This window comes from Portunus trituberculatus, chromosome 36 (genome assembly GCF_017591435.1).
Source record: "Portunus trituberculatus isolate SZX2019 chromosome 36, ASM1759143v1, whole genome shotgun sequence".
Taxonomy (NCBI): domain Eukaryota; kingdom Metazoa; phylum Arthropoda; class Malacostraca; order Decapoda; family Portunidae; genus Portunus; species Portunus trituberculatus.
The window spans coordinates 734,225-747,169 of NC_059290.1; positions in this window are offsets into that span (position 1 = coordinate 734,225).

The window sequence follows — 12,945 nt, forward strand, 5'->3', positions numbered from 1 at the left end:
TACAACACGGGATGGTTAGATACACACACACAAATCACCTATCATTAATTTATTACCAGTACACGTATGTTTGCAATAATTCAATCAAGGTGACAAGTAACCCACAACATCCACAGACCAAATACAGCTCGGGATGATTTGATGCACATAAACAACCCAAACCTTTAGCTATTATGTCTATCACAAGTTCACGCAACCTTACAATAATTACATCAATAGGAAGAATAGCCCATTACACTCAGAGACTTAATACAGCTCAGGATTATTTGATGCACATAAACAACACAAACCTTCAGCTATTATGTCTATCACAAGTTCACGTAATCTTACAGTAATTATATCAATGTGACGAGTAACACACAACACCCAGAAACTTAATACAGCTCGTGATGATTAACTACACATAAACAGCCCAAACATTTATCTACCAGAAGTCTATCACAAGTACATGCAATAATCCCATCACGGTGGAAAGTAACCCACAGCAAGGCTTAATATAGGTAGACATGGTTAGCTACACTAAACACCTTCAATACTGGGACGCATTTATACCATGAATTTTGGGTGTGGTTAGACGATTTTATGGAGGTCAGAAGATTAATGGCCAGAGTCTTCACTGTCCCAATCCCCACATAAGTCTCTGAAGCTGTATAAAATCACCAAATAGTAAGCAGAATGAATAAAGAAACGCGTCATGGTACTGAAGAGGTTAAACAGCCCACTAGTCTATCACAAGCACACGTAACCCTGCAATAACTCCATCAAGATGAAAAGTAACCCACAATAAGTTTTAATACAGCTCGGCATGGTTAGCTACACATAAACAACTAAGACGTGAAGAGATAAGCGGTAGTAGGGTGGCTGTGAGATATTGGTAACAGGCGAGGCACTAAGGAGCGAAGTACAGAAGGCGCTATAAGTGAAGGGGAGGGGGGCGAGGAAGAGGTGAGGTTTAATTAAAGGTACGGAAGCAGGATATGAGCGGCGGGGGGAGGAGATCAACGGTGACAGGTAAGATATTCAGGGACTTAATATAAGGAGGTGAATAATGGCGCTCGTCAGGCATTAAGTACCGACCATTAGCGTCACTCCCGCATTAATTCACTTCACTCGTCTTGTTTCTTGTGAGTTTTTGAGCAAAGTTTCTCGTGTCTCGTTTGCACTTGCTATTGATTCACTTAAATATTACTACTACTACTACTACTACTACTACTACGAGAGAGAGAGAGAGAGAGAGAGAGAGAGAGAGAGAGAGAGAGAGAGAGAGAGAGAGAGAGAGAGAGAGAGAGAGAGAGAGAGAGAGAGAGAGAGAGAGAGAGAGAGAGAGAGAGAGAGAGAGAGAGAGAGACGCAGCACGAGATGAAGGATTACAAAGGATAGCCAAGGATTACACACGGCAAGGAAGAGTCAGGTTCTTACTAAATTACTCACTTTCACTTCTCTCACTCCACCCGAAGCTTCCTCACTCCCTCCCCTACTCACCCTCACCCCTTCCCAACATTCACCCCTAAACCCCCTCACCTCATCACCCCTAAACACTCTCACCTCACCACCTTTCCAACATTCATCCCTAAACATTCTCATCTCCTCACCTCTTCCCAACATTCACCCCTATACCCTGTCACTTCTTCACCCCTTCCCAATATTCACCCCTGCTAGACGTACAACAATTAACGTGGAATTGATGAAAAGAATAAGAGAAGTAATCAATCAACCCTTATTATTTATTTTTTCTTCAGTTTTCTAGAGCCTTAGGTAGGACAGAGTGGAGTGCAGAAGACGGCTCTATTTCTGACCACGATTGTCACTTGAAATCTACAGACAGTCACCAACAATCACAGTTCCTTGCCATTCGCAGTCTGTCGTCTAAGCAACAGTCTGGAACTCCCTGCCTGCTTTTGTATTTCCTCCTTCCTGTGACTTGACCTTTTCTAGATATTCGTATACCTTTTAAATTCTTTATACGCGTTTTTTTTTTTTTTTTACAATGTGGGCTTTTTACGGGAATTTATGGGCTAAAGGGGATACTTTTTAAGGTACCTCCTATCTCAAAGCCCACCCGCTAGGAAACCGTTGCCCCGAGTGAGGAAGCCCTACCTACACTCGGACCGTGGGCAAGATTCGAACCCGTACGCTTGGAGATCCCTCGGACCCCAAAGCAGGCACGGTTCCACTGCACCACGGCGGCTTATGGTCTCTGTTTTGGGACTGGCATCTTAGTGGGACTTTTCTTTCCTTCTCCTTACTTTTTGTTGACAATGAAAAGTGCCTTAGTACATAAACAAGTAATAGTACATTAGTTCTGAGGGTGCTGAAGGCAGGACACAGTGAACAAATTAACAGATCGGACATTTAATCCCTTCAGTACTATGACACATTTTTACCTTGAGATATGTGTACGATTAGACTATTTTATTGACATTAGGAAGGGTCTATGGAAGTCAGAAGATTAATGGCTACAGTATGCACCATTTTAATCCCACACGTGAGTTTTTGAAGCTGTATAAAATCACAAAATAGTAACCAGAATGAATACGGAAAAGCGTCATGGTACTGAAGGGGTTAAGAGAACGATTAAATCTAAAAACTGACACCTCAATGAAAAAAAAAATCTGAAATGATCAATGTTCACCAAGGATTTGATCAGTTGTAATATCAAAGGCTTCGTTTGAAAGTTACCATTGTGGCTGAATCTCAAAGCGTTGCTCTATTATTTCACAGCCATTGTTTCCTGTGAGGTCTGAACAGCCACCTATCAAACGGCCATCTGGGTTTCGGCTTTGGGAGTCCACTCCACTGAGTGCTTTAAAGATTGCATTAAGTTTCTTCTTGGCCAGAGTGTCGTTAGGAGAAAAGAAAATAAACTGAGGAGGAGGAGGAGGAGGAGGAGTAAGGAGGAGGAGGAGGAGGAGGAGGAGGAGGAGGAGGAGGAGGAGGAGGAGGAGGAGGAGGAGGAGGAGGAGGAGGAGGAGGAGGAGGAGGAGGAGGAGGAGGTGTTGGAAGAGAAGAAATGGATGAGGAAGATAAAACGATAATGTTGAGAGCAGAGAAGAGCACTAGGAGGAGGAAAAGGAGGTGGAGAAGGAGCAGAAAGTGTAGAAGAAAGTGCAGGTGGATGGAAGTGAAGGAGGAGGAGGAGGAGGAGGAGGAGGAGGAGGAGGAGGAGGAGGAGGAGGAGGAGGAGGAGGAGGAGGAGGAGGAGGAGGAGGAGGAGTATCTTAAATGAGGGCAGGTATGGAGATAACATCACGTGGGTCATCATTTGGTCTTCCACGCGAGTTCTGACGCACCTAAGCAGCTTTACTCGAGCGAGCTAAGAGGATTCGAAACAGTAAGCGCCTGCCTGCCTGCCTGCCTCTCTCTCTCTCTCTCTCTCTCTCTCTCTTTCGTATCTTTCATTAATCTTTTTTTTCTGACTTGTTTGTGATCTTGTATTTCAATTACACACAGTCTCTCTCTCTCTCTCTCTCTCTCTCTCTCTCTCTCTCTCTCTCTCTCTCTCTCTCTCTCTCTCTCTCTCATTCCTTCCTATTTATTTAGATTTTCCCTTTGGTGTCATGCAATTACTTTCACCCAGCTTCCTTTGACTCTGCCATTAACTCTGCCGTACATTCCCTGGCTATCTTTTAACAACGTGCAACCTCGTTTTTCCCCCTCGCTACTAATTTTCCCTGAATCGCCTTTCCCTCCTGTGCTAACCAACTTTTAAAGCCATTCTCTGCCTCCCACTATCCCGCTAACCCAAATTTCCTTCCTGTCTAATAACTAATGTGTATTTATAATCTCCCTTTCTTTATTTTCTTTATTTGTTGAGCATCTCTCTCTCTCTCTCTCTCTCTCTCTCTCTCTCTCTCTCTCTCTCTCTCTCTCTCCAAATGAACGTTTTAGCTTTCCTTTTACTCAGTAGTCTATCTGTTCCTCTTCTTCTTCCTCTACAACCTTCCTATTTATTTCCTCTCTTCCTATTGTATCCCTTATTTTTCCTTTCTCTCCTTCCCTTTCCAATCATCCGTCCCTCACTGTGTCCACGCCTCTCTCTTTCACCTGTTTTTATCTTCCTTCTCTTTGTTTCCGTTACCTACCCTTCCTCTTCCCCCCTACTGTGTCCCTTTTATCTCCGCTTTCCTTTCTTTCTCTCCTTCATTTCCTGCTCTTCATTCTATCATCCTGTTTCTTCATTTTTCTACCTTGTTTTTCTTTCCACTTTTTTTTTCTGTGGTAATTACACTTCTGTTATCTGCGTTTCTCTTCTGTTTCCTCTTCGTTTTCTCTTTCTTCTTCTTCTCTTACTTTTGTGGTATGATGTCTTACCTCACTTCCTCTTTCCTTGTTTCCTCTTTAATTTTACTTTCATCTCCTTTAAATTTCTTGCTTTTTTCGTCTTTATAACATTTTTTTTCATCTCCGTTTCTCTTGTTTTTTTTTTCATAATTTTTCTTATTCTCCCACAAAATATTTCTTTAAAAAATTTTCGTGTGTTTTCAGTTTGCGTCTTATTTTTTTTATTTTCATTTCCATTATTTATCGCATTTACTTAATTTTTTGTTCCACTTACGTAACCTAAAATTTCTTCTGGGTTTCTCTTTGTTTTTCTCTTACTTTCACTTTCCTCAATTTCCTTCCTGCAGTATATTCTTCACTTATTCCCTTCCCTATCCTCTCTTTTCCTTATTCTCTTCATAATTCCCCTGATATACAACCTCTAATTTTCCTGCCTCTTTTTTTCCCATTTACATCCCATTCTTTTCTACTTTTTTCCTTTCCTTCTCTTTCTTTCGTTATTCTTCCCGTCTCTTCGTTTTGTCATCCTTTTAAACCTGTCACTGCATATAATATTCTTTCTTTTTCCTTGCGTGTCTTCCATTTTTATTCCTTCTCTCTTCCTTATCTTGACTTTCTTTCGTTCTATCACTATTCTAAACCTGTCATTCTATATAACCTTTCTTTCCTCTTCCTTCACCCCCTCTAGTAACTCTCTCCTTTACTTTCTCTCTCCCGTCAACTTCTTTCCTCATCTTCCTCTTTGTTTTATGACACTTCTCTCATTGCCCTTAGCATCCTCTTTCTTTTTCCTTCAACTGTCCTATCACACTTCTAAACTCTTACGCACTTTACACTTTCTTTTCCCTCTTTCCCTTCCCATTTCTTGTTCCTCCCTTCGTCGTCCGTCACCCTTCCGCCCCCACAACCACCCTGGCAAGTGTTAAACGCACACTAATCTCTTTCAAAAGAGTGTGTCTGCACCTGCATCATTTCTAAATTTCTTTTTCCAGCGTCAAGATCCAATTTAGTCCAATGGTGTGGCAACCTGTTGGAGGAGGAGGAGCAGGAGGGGAAGGAGGAGGAGAGTGGGGGAGAGGGTGTGGTGTGGTGTCGTGGGTTCATGTGGGGAGGGAAGGAGGAGAGATCGTGGAGGGGGTGGAATTGGGAAGAGCGTTAAAGTGGATTTCAGTTAGGCATGAGTGGACAGGATAGGGAGAGAAAGAGTAGAGGACGAGAACACGGTAATAATGAAGGAGGAGGAGGAGGAGGAAGAGAGAAGAAGAAGAAGAAGAAGAAGAAGAAGAAGAAGAAGAAGAAGAAGAAGAAGAAGAAGAAGAAGAAGAAGAAGAAGAAGAAGAAGAAGAAGAAGAGGAGGAGGAGGAGGAGGAGGAGGAGGAGGAGGAGGAGGAGGAGGAGGAGGAGGAGGAGGAGGAGGAAGAGGAAGAGGAAGAGGAAGAGGAAGAGGAAGAGGAAGAGGAGGAGGAGGAGGAGGAGGAGGAGGAGGAGGAGGAAGAGGAAGAGGAAGAGGAGGAAGAGGAAGAGGAGGAGGAGGAGGAGGAGGTGAAAATTTAAGGAAGGATAATGGAAGAGAGAGAGAGAGAGAGAGAGAGAGAGAGAGAGAGAGAGAGAGAGAGAGAGAGAGAGAGAGAGAGAGAGAGATATTGAGCATATAACGTTTGTAAACAGAGTACTGTGTGTGTGTGTGTGTGTGTGTGTGTGTGTGTGTGTGTGTGTGTGTGTGTGTGTGTGTGTGTGTGTGTGTGTGTGTGTGTGTGTGTGTGTGTGTGAGGAGGTGTTGCGTGGATATCAAATAACTTCTTGCAAATATCGTTATGCTCTCAGGTTCTTATGAATAGTTAATGCCTGGGCGGTGAGTGTGGCGGGGCGGGTGCCAAGTTTAATCAATGCCACGTGAAAGAGGCGTAAGGTCGCGGTGAACGTAATGACACGCGTGGTAATGAATGCATACTGTTATCACCTCGCTGCCCCGTAAACACCGCTCACACACACACACACACACACACACACACACACACACACACACACACACACACACACACACACACACACAGATCGTATATCATAAGGTAAATGTCACCAATGAACATTTAATCCATTAAATTTCACTCCATTATAACAAATAGTTCCCGTCATGCTTTGTTTGTTTAGTAAAGGTTAGGCTAGGTTAGATGAGGTGAGGTTAGCTCAAGGTCAAGTTAGGTTAGGTTAAACTGGGTCAAGTTGAGTTAGATCAGATTAGGTAAGATATATTCAGATTAAGTTAAGTTAGGTTAGGTTAGGTTAGGTTAAGCTGAAGTTACATTACGTTGGGTGTATTAATAAAAGGGGAATTGGTGTCAACTTTTTACATATAAGAACAATCGTACGTGAAATATAAATAAGTGAAATATAGAACACACACACACACGCACACACAGACACACACACACACACACACGCAGGTTAATACATTACGAGTCACCACCACCACCACCATCATCATCACTACAACCACCACCACCGCCAACGTCGCCGCCGCATCTCACAAAGGCACAGACACGGTCCCCAGAGTGCCGTGAAGAGCCATGTATTTCCCAAGCGTCGCCAGAACCGCCTCCGCCGCCTCAAGTACCCAGTAAGGGGCGATAAATGTGATGGGCGGCGGCGCTTGTCCCTCAGTGGTGATCTTGCTGGAAAATTAACGTGAATGGTAGCGAGTGTTGAGTCTTGTGTCTGTGTCTTGTGTCCTGTGTCCTCCACCTCCTCTTCCATCCTCATTTTCCTTCTCCTCCTGTTCTCTTTTCTTTTCTCTACTCGTTCTTATCGTTGTTGTCCTGTGTTTCGTTTATCAAGCGTTCTCTTTTTCTACTTTCTTCTTCTCTTCCTTTTCTCTATTCGTCCTTTTCCTTCTTGAGTCTTGTTTATCCAGCATTCTCTTCCTCTTTCTCCTCTCCTCGTTTCTTTTCTACAAACTCCTCCTTTTCTCTATTTTCTTGTCCTTATTCTCTTATTTATGTGTCTTGTGTCCTCCCTTCTCTTCCACCTCCTCTTCATCCTCATTTTCCTCCACCTCCTGTTCTCTTTTCTTTTCTCTACTCGTTCTTATCGTTGTTGTCCTGTGTTTTGTTTATCGAGCGTTCTCCTTCTCTATCTTCTCCTCTTCCTTTTCTCTTTTCGTCCTTTTCCTTATTGATTTTCGTGTTTATCCAGCATTCTCTTCCTCTTTCTCCTCTCCTCGTTTCTTTTCTATCTAATTTTCCTGTTTCTTTTCTCTATCCTTTCTCTTTATTGTTTTATGTCTGTTTAAGGAACATTTTCTTTTTATCTCTAATTTCGTTTCTTTTCTACCTCCTCTTATTCCTATTTTTCATTTTCATTTATTTCTAATTCTTACCATCAAACATTTTATTCCTCTTCCTCCTATCATTTTTATTCTCTACTATTTCTTATCATCGTATGTGTTTTAAGTGCTTATCAAATATTCTCTTAACCCCAAGTCTCCTTCTGCTCTTTACACCTCCTTTCTATTACGCTGTGTCTAGTGTTTATCAAGCATTATCCTCCTCGTACTCTTCCTCTTCACTCTCTTCCTTGTGGACATGGCCGCGCGTCTGAAGCTAACTCTGTCTACCAAGTGTTGTTATCTGTCTGTTGTTCGTCTTCTCTTGTAGGTTTAACCCCTTCAATACTGGGACACATTTTTACCTTCAGATTTGTGTGCGATCAGACCCTTTTATTGACTTTAAGAAGGGTCTATGGAGGTCAGGAGATTAATGGCCACAGTCTTCACTATTTTAATCTCTACATAAGTTTCTGAAGCTGTACAAAATCGCTGAATAGTAAGAATGAATATACAAACGCGTCATGGTAATGAAGAGGTTAAAGGGAAATGTTATGTGTTCTACTACTCTTTGTTATGATCATTCTCTCTTCTCTTCCTCCTCTTTCTAATCCTGGATATTGACACACTTAGTTTTTATTTTTACTTTCTCCTGTTCTTCTTTTTTCTTCTTTTTCTATTTTTTTGGTTCTTTGTTTCCCTTTAACATGACGCACCTCTCTCTCTCTCTCTCTCTCTCTCTCTCTCTCTCTCTCTCTCTCTCTCTCTCTCTCTCACACACACACACAAAGATACTCACAGAAAATATTAAATCCTTCGACATAATTCAGAAAAATAAATAAAGAAAAGTCACATGAAATAAATAAATAAGAGAGATGCGATGTAGTCGAGTAAGAAAAGCCATTTGACATTTAATACTAGAGTGCGGAACAGCATCAAGAGACCACTGCCTTTATTTGTTCATGGGTGACTCAATTAATTCCCAAAATACTCTTCCTTTTTTTACTTCCTCCCTCCCTCCCTCCTTTATAGCTCTTATTTTTCACTACTTTTAAATATTTTTCTTTTGTTTTATTTTTTTCTTCCTCTCCCTGTCTCATTCCTGTTTTTTTTATTTTCTTTTGTTACAGCCTTTATTATTTTTAACTGTTGAATTATTATCTTCTCTATTCTTGTCTTTCCTACGAATTGATGGAAAAAAAAAACAATAAGCGCATGTGTGTGTGTGTGTGTGTGTGTGTGTGTGTGTGTGTGTGTGTGTGTGTGTGTGTGTGTGTGTGTGTGTGTGTGTGTGTGTAAAAATTTATACACTCATTCTCCCAACACACTATGAAAGCAGAACATATGTATGAATGCACACCACTTAGGTCTCCATGTATATATGTATGTGCCTTGAGTATAACTATGCGTGAATTTGCGCCTCGTGTCTGTAGGCAGCGGCGGAAATAACTTCAATATCACATTTCAATAAACTTTCGCGATGAAGGGAGGGAACTACAAAGTCATTCCACGCTAACTCTCTCTCTCTCTCTCTCTCTCTCTCTCTCCTCTCAAAACCTTGACCATGGAGGGAATGCAAACAAAGCAGGGAGGAAAAGATAAAAAGGAAAAGAAATAAAAGGAGAGAATAAAACAGAAAACATCACGTATAAATGTCTCTCTCTCTCTCTCTCTCTCTCTCTCTGAAAGGGGTTCTTAAAATTACTGCCCGATTGTGTTCCCGCCCCAAACCCGAACTGTCGCCTTTAAATCCAGTCTGTCCACGGGCAAAGAAATGGCCCCGACGCTGCTAATTAAAAGAAAACTAATAAAACTTCACCGACCAACCGTAAGTCTCCCACATTAATGGAGACGCCAGTGCTCCGGTGTGTGGGGACGTTCGGTATGTGGGGAGGTCCGGTGTGGGGAGGTCCGGTGTAAGGGGAAGGTAGAGGGAGGACGAAAAGTACGCAATGTGTGAAGGATAAAAGGAAAAACATGTCAAGCCACGGGATGGAATTCAATGAATGAAGTCATGAAGGAAAAGGTTGCAGGATTTTTTCTTTCGTTTTTTTTCTCATTTTATGGTTTGAATGAAAAAAAAAAATGTTGATATCTGGCTTTGAGATAAAAAAAAAAGTGAGAGAGAGAGAGAGAGAGAGAGAGAGAGAGAGAGAGAGAGAGAGAGAGAGAGAGAGAGAGAGAGAGAGAGAGAGAGAGAGAGAGAGAGAGAGATATTCATACATAAGAAAATAATGCAAATCCTATATTTTCGTTGCTGGCCAGAAATACACAAACAAACAAACGAAAAAAGCAAAAGCAAACAGAAAAAAAAAATCAGAAGGACCAATTTGAGGAAATGAATAAAAGAGAGAGAGAGAGAGAGAGAGAGAGAGAGAGAGAGAGAGAGAGAGAGAGAGAGAGAGAGAGAGAGAGAGAGAGAGAGAGAGAGAGAGAGAGAGAGAGAAATTCATAAGTAAACACCTTTCAGAAGACACTGCTGAGGCTACCACTCAAAAATCCAATAGGGAGGGAGAGGGAGAGGGAGAGGGAGAGGGAGAGGAGAGAGAGAGAGAGGAGAGGAGGGAGGATGAGTCTGATATCGGGATTAAAGCTCACCTCACCTAAACTCTCCTTCCCCCCCCCTCCAATCCACAATTCTACCTCCCCTCCCTCCCTCTTTACTCCCGCTAAGCCGCCACCCCTTCTCCCCTTTCACCTCCTCCTCTCCTCCTTCACCCTCTTACCTCACCTCTTTCACCCCCCCATCCCCTCTTATTTCACCCCTCCCCTCCCCTCCTTCACCCACTACCCCCTTCCCCCATCCTCCAAAATATATGTTTCTATAAATCACGAAATGGAAATGCAAAAAATGTCTTAAAATGTCGGAGAACCAGGAGAGAGAGAGAGAGAGAGAGAGAGAGAGAGAGAGAGAGAGAGAGAGAGAGAGAGAGAGAGAGAGAGAGAGAGAGAGAGAGAGAGAGAGAGAGAGATGCGTCAAGGGAAAGAAAAAAAGCTACAAATTTCAAAGAAGGTACATTTTGAAACACCGAAGTCGAACCACGAACACACACACACACACACACACACACACACACACACACACACACACACACACCCACCCACCCACACACACACACACACACACACACACACACACACGCCCGGTAGCTCAGTGGTAGAGCGTTGGCTTCACAAGCCAGAGAACCGGGGTTCGATTCCCCGGCCGGGTGGAGATATTTGGGCGTGTCTCCTTTCACGTGTAGCCGATGTTCCCCTAGCAGTGAGTAGGTACGGGATGTAAATCGAGGAGTTGTGACCTTGTTGTCCCAGTGTGTGGTGTGTGCCTGGTCTAAGGCCTATCCGAAGATCGGAAATAATGAGCTCTTAGCTCGTTCCGTAGGGTAACGTCTGGCTGTCTCGCCAGAGACTGCAGCAGATCAAACAGTGAAACACACACACACACACACACACACACACACACACACACACACACACACACACACACACACACACACACACACCGAACAAAACAAAAAATGAACACATAACAATTACAAAACACAATCTTATGTATACTCTAGGTCTACACACACACACACACACACACACACACACACACACACACACACACACACAAAGGAACCAGTAAAAGATGGAGGGAAATTAATGGAAGGAGTAGTCGGTCTGAAAAGGAAAAAAAAGTTACTTGCTAATTAGGTTGAGCAGGAAAGACGGAAAAGACATGTTAGTGTGAATGAAATAAAGATAAATTAAGAGAGGGCCGAGAGAGAGAGAGAGAGAGAGAGAGAGAGAGAGAGAGAGAGAGAGAGAGAGAGAGAGAGAGAGAGAGAGAGAGAGAGAGAGAGTAAAAGACCACTAATATCAAGTATAAATGTAAACAAAGAACAAAAACAACTTAAAATCCCACTCAAAAGACAAAATTCAATGTGTTTTTTGTTAGTGTGCAGGAGACGTGAGAACAATGGCGCTCCCTTCCCAGACTGAAGATAAAGAAATTTCCCCCCAAGACAAGGCGAGGAGTAGGAGCACGCCAGGCCATCACCTCTTAGTGCAAAGGTTGTCTGGTCATCAATGAAGTTCGATAAGTACTTTTAGCCTCAGGTGGGGACGTCACGCAGCTTGCACCACCTCCTTCCCCTTCATTTCTCTTATCTTCTTTCCCTTTAATATTTCTTTTTCCTCATCTTATTTTCTTTTTCTTTCCCTTCTCTTATCACTTATTTTTTTCTGTAATTCCTTTTTCTCCCTTCCCTTCCCTTCTCTTCTCTAACCATCCCTTCCCTTCTTTTTCTTCTTTACTCATCTTGTTTATTTCTTCTTTTCCTTCTCCTTTTCTTGCTCATTTTTCTTTTTCTCTCATCCCTTTTTTTCCCTTCCTTTCTCTTATATTAGCTTACCTTCCCTTCCTTTTTTATTATCCTATTTTTTTCTTCTCTCCCTTCCTTTTCTTTCTCTCTCATCCCTTTCTTTTTTTCCTTACCTTCCCTTCTCTTCTTTTCATTTCTCTTCTCTTTTCATCCCTTCATTTCATCCTTTTCTGTTTCCTTCCATTGCTTTCCCTTTCCTTCTCTTCCCTTCCCTTCCTTCACCTTGCCTATCTCTGCCCTTCCCTTCCCTTCCCTTCCCCTTCTCTCCGTCCTTTATAGGACATTTTGTGACTCGTGGGTAAGAAAATGAGTGATGTCCAATAATCAGACCATTAATACAGTCGTGTGTGTGTGTGTGTGTGTGTGTGTGTGTGTGTGTGTGTGTGTGTGTGTGTGTGTGTGTGTGTGTGTGTGTGTGTGTCTAGGGAGCCAGTAGGCCTATATGTGATAAATCCTGTATGAAATCTAGCCCCACTCCACCAGCCTATCACGTCTCTTCATACATTTAACACTCTCTCTCTCTCTCAAAGTTTTCTATCGACTTGGGACTAATAATACAATAACAAAGTCCATTTCTCTCGCCTGTCACTTTGTTTGTAGACCAACTTCTTGCTAGTTGTGTGTGTGTGTGTGTGTGTGTGTGTGTGTGTGTGTGTGTGTGTGTGTGTGTGTGTGTGTGTGTGTGTGTGTGTGTGTGTGTGTGTGTGTGTGTGTGTGTCCTCGTTTGCACAATGTAGCACCGTGTATATTTGTTTTGCACATCTTTGTCTTACCGAAGTGGAACAGTTTACAAAGAATATTCAATACTTACTACTACAAATATCCTTGCCTCGGGCCGATATTGACTCGTATTGTACAGAAGATTAAATAAGAGAAAAAAAAACAGAAGGGAAGGAAAAATACCTAATGCAAAAGCAAACGTCGCCACTGACTGTGTTTTGCTCTCAGTGCTTCAATTCAAACATGTTATCA